Consider the following 9,903-nt stretch of genomic DNA (forward strand, 5'->3'; position numbering starts at 1 on the left):
ATGGATAAGTCGGGTCCTTCATTTCTTAATTTTTTCGCGGCTGTGGTGAGTGGTGACCTTGGGCTGTTTTCTGCTCATTGGTCGTTTTTATTTTGTCTCTTCGACACATTCCTCATTTCCATAATCATAGCGGAAGTTTTTATATTACGGACATTGTTTAGAAAAGTCAGCTACATAGTTGTCGGTACCACCACCATAACGTATACTCGCCTTGAGTGCAAAAAACAACAAATAATTCCTTTAGGGTTAACAAAAAAACTTGAAAATTAGTATTTTCTGCTTTGCCCCAAAGCACACATCTTAGTAGAACGAAGACTGTTCAACTCGTATCGATCCGGGAATAAAGACTGTTACCTTGTGAACTAGTTCAAAAATAACGAAGTTTGTAGGTCTTGACCAACACGAATACTTCATTTTCACATCACGTCAACGTATTCTCGTCCTCGTGTGCATGTAATATTTGCTACTGGACATTAATAACCATTCAATCAATCAATATAGTTTCCGTAAACTAATAGATGAGAAGTTGTAACTGCTGTTATTACAAAAAAAGTACACATTTTTCAGTACATGTATTACGTTTTTATCTATTTTACAAAAAAACATCTTGTATATAGATTCGATAATCCGAAGTCGTTTCTATATGGACCGGCTATACAAATAGTTGATTGTAAAAGCATTTAAATAAATTGTTAATTCAAACTCGTTTTACTGGACTATTTGGTCATTCCGTTTTATGATGAATTTTCTGTACGAGTCGGACACTAAAGTGCTGATTCTTGTTCGAACGAAACACCAAACTTTTAATCATTATCGTATCTTCAATCGGTTATCATCTAGATATTGCAATAAAACTTGTCGAATGCATATGTATTTGTTGATAAGCTGGATAATTTACAAACGCAGATCATGAAAAGATCGTGATCAAAGTATCATTCCCTCTGAAAAAGTTCATTAATTTCAACTTCGATAATTCCTAACTGCGTAAAATAAGAAATTCCTATCTCTCTCTTGTAGAGTTTACCCACAGAATTTTTAAACATCTAAATACATATGTTCAGCAAAGTATTTGGTATTCATCTACTTTGCTCAATACAAATACTAGCATATGGAACAAACCTCCGTGATTTTAAAAGCTCTCACGGCGTACAAAAAACGCAAACGACAATGTTTAGTCTTCATTCGACTCGTAGTTAAACAAAAAGTTGACCAAAAAAACACAACAAAAATGTACAAGTTTTATTACGGTTGTGATAGTTTTGAAACGCTATATTTAGTTTGTGATTCCACTTCATTAAGAAGGTAGCTACGCCCCTGATAAGTGACATAATTATGCATATCAATGAGGCCTTTTATGATAATATCGTAATAAAAATATGTCGATGTTTATCTTATTTCATGATCCGTTCATTTCATTAACATTACATGTTCAATCAGTGTTCAAATCGCTCGAAATTTTAAACACCTCGTGTTAAAAAAAATATACCAGAATACCAAATACCGGAAACAAATATCGGCTAGCGATTTAGGCGGTTAAAAGAAGAATGGATACACATGAAGAAGAGAACTGGAGAAGGGACTTCTATCCAACATGGAAACGAAAGAAGTGAGTAACTTAGAATAATCTCCATATATAGTTCGATAGCTTCCTTATTATTTTCTCATGCCATATAATAACCATCGGAAACATTAGATCATATATCACTAAAAATGCGTGTAAGACACTAGTCTGCTCTCTTGTCACCTCCAGATTAGACTATGGGAACGCTTTGTTATATAATGTAAACTCTTCCACTATAGCAAGACTGCAACGCGTTCAAAACACAGCAGCTAGACTTATCACAAGAAAAAGGAAGTTTGACTCCATAACACCTGTTCTGATGCAGCTGCATTGGCTCCCCGTGCAATACCGATCACATTTTAAACTTTTACTTTACGTTTTTAAGGCATTACACGATAAAGCACCTAAATATTTGGAAGAACTGATTGTACCATACGCTCCTATTAGAACACTTCGGTCAGAAAATGAAGGACTCATAACGAAACCAAGAGATGTCCGCACTAAAACATACGGTGAAAGGCGATTCGACCGAGCTGGAGCTACATTGTGGAATGACCTACCAATTCATTTACGGAAAGAACAATCGCTTCCTCGTTTTAAAAAAGGTTTAAAGACACATATTTTTAGACTGGCGTACTGTGATGTGTAAGACCTGTGATATTTATTTATTATTCTAACAGTTTAAGTGATAGGGCCTTTTTATTTTTATTTTATTTAAATTTTTAATTTTTAGTTTTAAAGTTTTTATTTAAGAGACTGTTTTATTTATTTTTTCTCTGTGTTTTACTGGTTAAATTTTTACCTTATATTTTCTCTTAGCTAAGTGAATTAATCCTTAAATGCAAATTTTTATAGGTTTTACTTGTGTATATTAAATACTTATAATTTTCATCATTATTTTAGTTAATTTTGGTTGTCTGTTATATTCTAATATGTTTTTATGGTATTCAATGTGATATATAATTCCCCTTTCAATGCTTTTAATTTACATCATTATTCTATTTAATTTCTGTTTCATTCTTATGTTCATATATATATATATATTTGCTATTATTGTATGCATTGTGATAATATTTTCCTTCAGTTTTATATGTTAAGCGCTTAGAGTATTATGTTTATTAGATAGGCGCTATATAAAAGCTATGTAATAAATAAATAAATAAATAAATATATATATGTGTGTAAAATATTCATAACTGTTATATCCAAAATTTCAATATTCAACATAAAAGACGAATAAAAGAACGGGCTTTAGATATAAACGTAAATAACTGTCAGCTTTGTTCTGATGATTTCCTAAACAGATGAATAACCAGTATGTCTGTTATACAGAACTTAGTAAATGATGATTTTCGACAACCTCAATAATAAGTTGAACACTAAGTGTTAAGAACTCTAACATCAAGTGTTCAACAATGAAACACAAAGGCATTAAAAACTGAACACCATTTTTGACTTAGAAAATGCATTCGGTTTTTTTTTATTTGCAGGAATCGTTAGATTAAAATGTTTGAATTAGGAACCGGTAGCCAATAATCCCAAGAAGGTCATTTCTGCATGCTACAAATTAATGGAAAAATAGAAAGATGTCAAAAAAGGTATGACAATATATGTATATTAAAGGGAAAATTCGCGATTTTTTACTTATCATCTTATTATGTTCATAATACCATAAAAACATATTCACCAAGTTTTATCTGGATATGAAAACTAATAAAGAAGAAAATTGGGAATTATTAATTTTATTTATTCGAACTTCCTGACTTCTGTGACGTAGTTTAAGTCTTTTTGCATGCCGGGAGTGGAATTAATCTCATTTAAGTCTTGTTCGTTAATCATCTAATAACGCGATTTAAAGCTCATCGCCGACTTTTGGCGTAGCTATTAACCAACTAATAATTAAGAAAGTAAAGTGATCAGCCGTGCAACTTTTAAAAATAAAATGTACGATTTATATTTTAAGGATTTCTGATATGATTATAGTCATTATAGTAATAAAAAAAAATCCCGAAATTAATTTGATACTTTGATACTCAATATTTTTCCTGGAAAATATTCACATCCTCATTCGGTCTGAAAATAAGATAAGAAACTGGTATACAGAACATGCAGAAGTGTGAATGTCATAAAACCTTGTTATATCAGAAACCATTATAAATGTGAACCTGTATACGTAAGACCTCATGGGACGATGTACCTAACCACATACAGGTAATATACAAGTAGCTCTGTTATACCCGGAAATGTCAAGGTTAATCACTACCGATACAGAATGTACCAATGCAAAGTAAATTCTGATGATTGTGAAGCATGACCATTCATGATTTTAGAGGAGTATTAGGTGGGGGATTGTCGGAACGATTTAAATTCTGACTAGATTTTTTCTCAATTTAAATCACTGAACTAAAAAAAAAAAGAAAGGAGAAAACAACGTTCAAGAACAGAATTCTTCTTGTAAATTCATAAATACAACGTTCTTATTTTGTAACTTTCGATAGACTTGACCTCCAACCCCCCCCCCCCCCCCCCCCCCCCCCTCAAACCTGGGAACATTATATCTAACAATGTTTATGTTCCTGCCCAAATAAAAAAGAAAAGAAGAAAAAAAAAGAAAGAGATGAACCACTAGAGATGAACGGTAAGTCACATCAGATTCAGATATTTATATAGTTGATTGTCGTTAACTAGAGATGTATAGTTACATGTCTCTGCGTTAACTGATAAGAATAACAGGAAAGTATAAACTTGAAATAGATTTATGATGAATAATATGCAACTGCGGCACCCCTTTTTATCAAAGCGTACATGCATGTATTTTAATGACTGTCCGTTATTTCGATCATAATGACAATTGTACGTGAAATCCTATAGTTGGTGAGACTTTTTTTTTTACCAGATATGCGACTTTTCGTATTTATATTTTCTCTTATATTACTCTTATTTAATATTTTATGCATAAGTGCAATAGTGGGAATGGTTTATTCCACCACAAGCTAACGTAATAAATTAATCAACCCTCAAGCTGATCAGACGTTAATACAACTACTATCAGTCTATCCGGAGTGAAGTTTCTTTATTTCTTCAAATAAACTTTTGGGGATCATTAGTGTACGTCCAGTGGCATATATATTACATGCATGTCGGAACAGGAAAATTGGCATAAGGTTCTATTAGAACCATGTCCACATTAATATACATTATACTGGCCAACAATTGTGATGATGACGAATTTCTTCAACTGTTCGAGAACAATCTAATTGAAATATAAATCTGTGATTTTACTATGTCCATAACTTCGATGAACCAAAGCAAGTTAGATATCGACCTGTATTTAAATCAAATTGGTTCTAGATGTTCTTTCTTATATTCAATATACAATTTTAAATTGCGACTATCTATAGTTCCGTTATTTTCTATCTAGGCGTATAAACCAATGACCGACAAGTGCACATGTGTACTTTTTAAATCAATAGTTTTTCATGTTTCAAAATGTCCATCATTATTGACAACGAGTATATACTTACATTTTCCCCAATTTACCCTTGGAAAAATATGTAAATAGATTTTTATTTTATCAAATCTTTTTTTGGAATTATTTAGATTTTCATGGGTGCGTCTAAACACTGCTAAGGAGTCCTTAGTGCACTAAGGACTTATAATATGCCACTAAGGACTAGATGGGGTGCTGTTACATGTAATTTCTTTTCATATTATGGTAGATATTGATATTTAATGCATAAATTTCAAATTTTATAGAAAAATAATCACAAATAAATAAGTTATTCAACATCGTTAAAACACGTGCCTGTTTCTCTTTGATATGCCGAAAATCAATGAACCGTTAGACACGTGTCAAATTACATAACTGATTACACGGGAATCCTGCTATCTGTTGTGTTTAATCGACAAGATTGGTAAAGTTGGATAGTAATAAATGAATTGTTTTTCAGATTATTTCAGTGATCAATTTTTATATGACTTCTCACTGAATAAGTTGTTGAAATTTTATTCATGTTTTTTTTCAGAATGAAGAAGTATTTTCTCCAGAGTATTTTGTAATTATTTCTTGTAAAAATAAATTTGTTTCCAGAGCAATATATCTAATGTCGGGGTTTAAATTTGATGTTCATATTAATAAATGACTGAAATATATATTTTTTTAAATATTTTAATTCATATTCACATATATATATTATACAGTTATTTACATTACATTTCATAGCAATATCAGACATACAAATATTTAAAATCGCGGCTGTGTTCGGGCAACCCTTGGTCTTTTTGTTTGACATGGTTTCTTGGCAAGTCTCTGAGGCAATGGCATGGTAAAGTCACACAGAGTACTTGTCACTGTATTTGCTTTTACTGAAGTCAAACTAGACTTGTCACTGTCTTTCATTAGTTTATGAATAAGGCGATCTTTTTGATCAGATGTTTTTGTAAGCCAGCATTGATATAACAATTGGTGGCGCTTAAAATGTCCAAACAGCAGGTAATTTCCTTGGCTGTACAGTGCTCGTCTCAAGTCGGCAAACTCCAGCTTGACTAGTTCTTGGAGCGTTTTAACTAGTTCTGGAAAACTTTGTGGTTTCCAGTTAATCGCCGTTTTGAATACGTGATTTATCGATTCGCAATTGTTATTTGTCCATGCAACCAATATAAAAAAGAAGATGTGGTATGATTGGCAATGAGACAACTCTTCACAAGCAAGAGACAAATTGACAGAGATTAATAACTATAAGTCACCGTACGGTCTCCAACAATGAATAAAGCACATACCACATAGTTATTATTTCATAAATTATTTCATACAATATCTTAAACAGACAATTTGGTAAAAAAAATATACAAATCGGATTTCCTTCTGACATACTTGATCTTCTTAAAGAAAAAATAGATTTAAAGAAATTGTATTTGAAAATATTTCTGTTGTTTTTCTTCATTTTTACACATGATAGATTTAGGTATAAAGTATTCAAATTATCTTGTATTACAAAAATCTTTATTTTCAAATCATGTGGTAAAAGCATATTTTCAAGGCATTTGTTCGAAGCATAACATTTTCTGTCAAAATTATAGTCTTTAGCTCTTAACACATACGGGATAATTTTCGTAAATAATGTGCTAAAAACTGTGGAACATTTTAAAAAACTTTTGTCTCCTTTATATATTTGAAAATGAAACTTCAAAGTTCGATAAATGATTTATAAACTTCTTTTACTTTTAGAAAAAAAAACAAATGGCGAACAATTACAAAAAAATAAGTACCGTATGAAGCCTTTGTAAAAGCTATCAAACTGGTTGAAAACTAGTGGTTTTGATAAACCCCAAGGACGCCACATGATTATTTTTTTTCAATTCAATCGTAATTCGTACTAAGTATGAAGCAGTAATAGAAAGTGGAAAAGCAAACAACAGGTTTTATAGTTTTTTTTTCAGAATTTACTCATATTTTTTAGTGAAACCATTTGTATTTACACGCATCTTTGTCGGAATTTAAACAAATACAAAACACTTATTAATATATCTATTCCTTTTGTCTTGGTATCTCTTACATAAACATTTAACAAGCTGACAAAACTCTAACTTTTTAGTTGGCGCACATCAAAGTCGTGCACCTATGGCAAATAACTTTGTCGGGAAAGAAATAAAACAAAAGCAAAATTAGTTGTCCTTTTAATCATTGTAAATAAGAACAACACATTTAATTATAAAATATTAAGCATTAATCTTTTCGATACAATTGTTAATTACTGAAAATAAAAAGATTATGATTGTTTAATCAGTTGTTATGTTATATGGCACGTGTCAATCGGTTCACTGATTTTCGGCATATCAAAAAAAAACTGACACGTGCCTAAACAATGCTTTATTTCTCGTTTATTTGTGATTATTTTTCTATAAAATTTTAAATTTATGCATTAAATATCAATCTCTGACTTAATATGTAAAAATAATACATGTAACATCACCCCTTCTAGTCCTTAGTGGCATAGTATACGTCCTTAGTGCACTAAGGACTCCTTAGCAGTGTTTAGACGTACCGGATTTTCATAAATATCATTCTTTACACTAGAAATGTTATTTATAAACAAGCGTATGAGTTTAGTAATGACTAGTATATCACTATCGGACACGCAAGATAAAGATGTATATTACACCTGATAGTTTTAAAATGGAAAGTTACAAGTTATCGGCCGTGTACACTGATCAATACCCTCAGAAGTGAAGCGATGCATGAACATGCTTTATGTAATTGTGTAATAAGAGTTTTTAAACCCGACAGGAAATCGCTTGAATACCTGGACGTGTCACCTCACAATACCTCAGGGAATAATTCCTTTAGCCATGCTGGTGATCAGATAAGAGAAGGTCCGAATTTATTTAAATAAGTTTATTACATAAAAGAATTATGAACAAATTAGATTTTCGAAAACGATTTTACACGGAACACTTATTTATGACTTTGAACTTTGACTTTTTAACTAATTCCCATATAAAATTCTTGTTTCAAAAACTTCGTAAAGAAAAAACAGTTTTAAAACGACAGACCATAGTTATTTAAAAAAATAATTACATTTTCCGTATCAAGTTAGTTAGTCGGATAAATGCGACTACGTTAGGTTACTGCTGGTTTTGGTCATTTGTGGTTTATAGATATATCGGGGTTCTAAACCGAGAAGATGTCAAAATGGCCGCACGCAGAGAATTGATACTCTAAATTTAAAATCGATGGTGATCTCTTATCTAGCAGAATAAAACTTTAATATTTATGAATTTGTGCTTTTTTATACAGAATGAACATAATCTCAATTTTTTATTTTTTTGCGAAGTTTCCCATTAATAGCTTATTTGGGTGTATCATTTCTATCTGTTCACCTTAGATCAAGTTATCGACTTTTGTAATTTTTAATTCAAAACTAGCATTTCATTGCCATAGAATATCAATTTGTACTCTATTATATATCAACATTAAAGCATAATAAGCATTGCATAATTTGATGCTTTATGAAAAACTCTCTTCTATTAAAGTTTAAATTTTATTTTGCAGGATATATAGGCTCATAGACATTCCATGTTGTGGATGATTTTGACATTGGAAAATGATAACAACACATAAAATGCCACCCAGTTGTTAGCTTTAAGAGCGTACATTGTATGTGATGACACCAGCGTCATTGAAGTAGCATTTGTACATGTTGTACAAGAACTGTTGGAATTTGTAATTTTTGAAACTTTCGTTGTGAAAAATATTTATATTATAAACTGTTAACCTTTCACATTGACATGCTTTTTTGGTTAGGATACAGAGGATGTAGTAACGATCTAATAATGTAGGGAAAATCATTATTTGTAATATATTAAAGTCTGTTTAAAAAAACAAATGTATGTGATTTCACGGACTGTAATACTTATATCATAAGGTATATAATGTACTTTTCGTTCATATATGCTCATTTGATTACATAAAGAATTACTCGTTAAAAGATGTACTAGTATTTATTGTTATATTTTGCCTAAATTGAATATAGTTTTATACAGTTTAAGTTGAGTACTTACGGAAAATTATGTACGCTTGAAAATAGAACATTTTAACACCGTCACTTTGAATACTTTAGTCAACTGTTCTGAAAGTGAACATCTGGTGTTCTGAATCTTAACACTTTTGTTCTTGAACATGTTCTATGTGTTCAAAAAGTGTTACAGGGCTGTTGAACGCGTCGACGTGTTAAGATTTTGAACATTCGGAGACGTTAAATTGTTGAACATTGAGTGTTAAGAACTCTAACATCAAGTGTTCAAAAATGAAACACAAAGGCATTAAAAACTGAACACCACACATTCAATTTATGAACACTAGTGTAAACATTTGGAACACCATTACACGTTCAAAAAGTGTTACAAAAAAGCGTTCAAGCAGTGTTCTATTTATTAACACTTAGATTTACAGTGTAGGATTAAAGATAATGTGAACGCTAACTGGTTTTATTTAGAACGATTCAAATTTAGATCGATTTATATTAACCTAGTGTGAACGGGGTCTAACATCATATTTTATAAATAAACTACTGCATTTTGACTAAATATGAAAACTGTTTTTTTGTTTTTGTTTATAATTGTATACTGTCCTACTGAGCAAGAGAGTGGGGAGACCAAGTTTATTTCTGAAATATTACAGGGCTTTCAAAACGGCTACATAAAAAGACTAATGCAGCCGGAACGTCTCTAGAAATATGCGGTTATAAAATAACAAAAATCACAAAAAAAGTGTACAATATCAGTAGATTTACAAACATTATTTCAAACCTATTCGTAAATGTTAGATTACAATAGCAATATGT

At 31.0% G+C, this 9,903-nt stretch overlaps 1 long non-coding RNA gene across 1 annotated transcript; it reads left to right on the forward strand.

The window, feature by feature from the left end:
• The first annotated feature begins 1,490 nt into the window (after positions 1 to 1,490).
• On the forward strand, positions 1,491 to 8,959 carry LOC127735263 (uncharacterized). Its single transcript, XR_007998209.1, has 3 exons — positions 1,491 to 1,606; positions 3,052 to 3,159; positions 8,613 to 8,959. It is a non-coding gene; the product is annotated as an uncharacterized LOC127735263 (long non-coding RNA).
• Positions 8,960 to 9,903: the final 944 nt, after the last annotated feature.

Source organism: Mytilus californianus, unplaced genomic scaffold (genome assembly GCF_021869535.1).
Source record: "Mytilus californianus isolate M0D057914Y unplaced genomic scaffold, xbMytCali1.0.p SCAF_3, whole genome shotgun sequence".
NCBI lineage: Eukaryota > Metazoa > Mollusca > Bivalvia > Mytilida > Mytilidae > Mytilus > Mytilus californianus.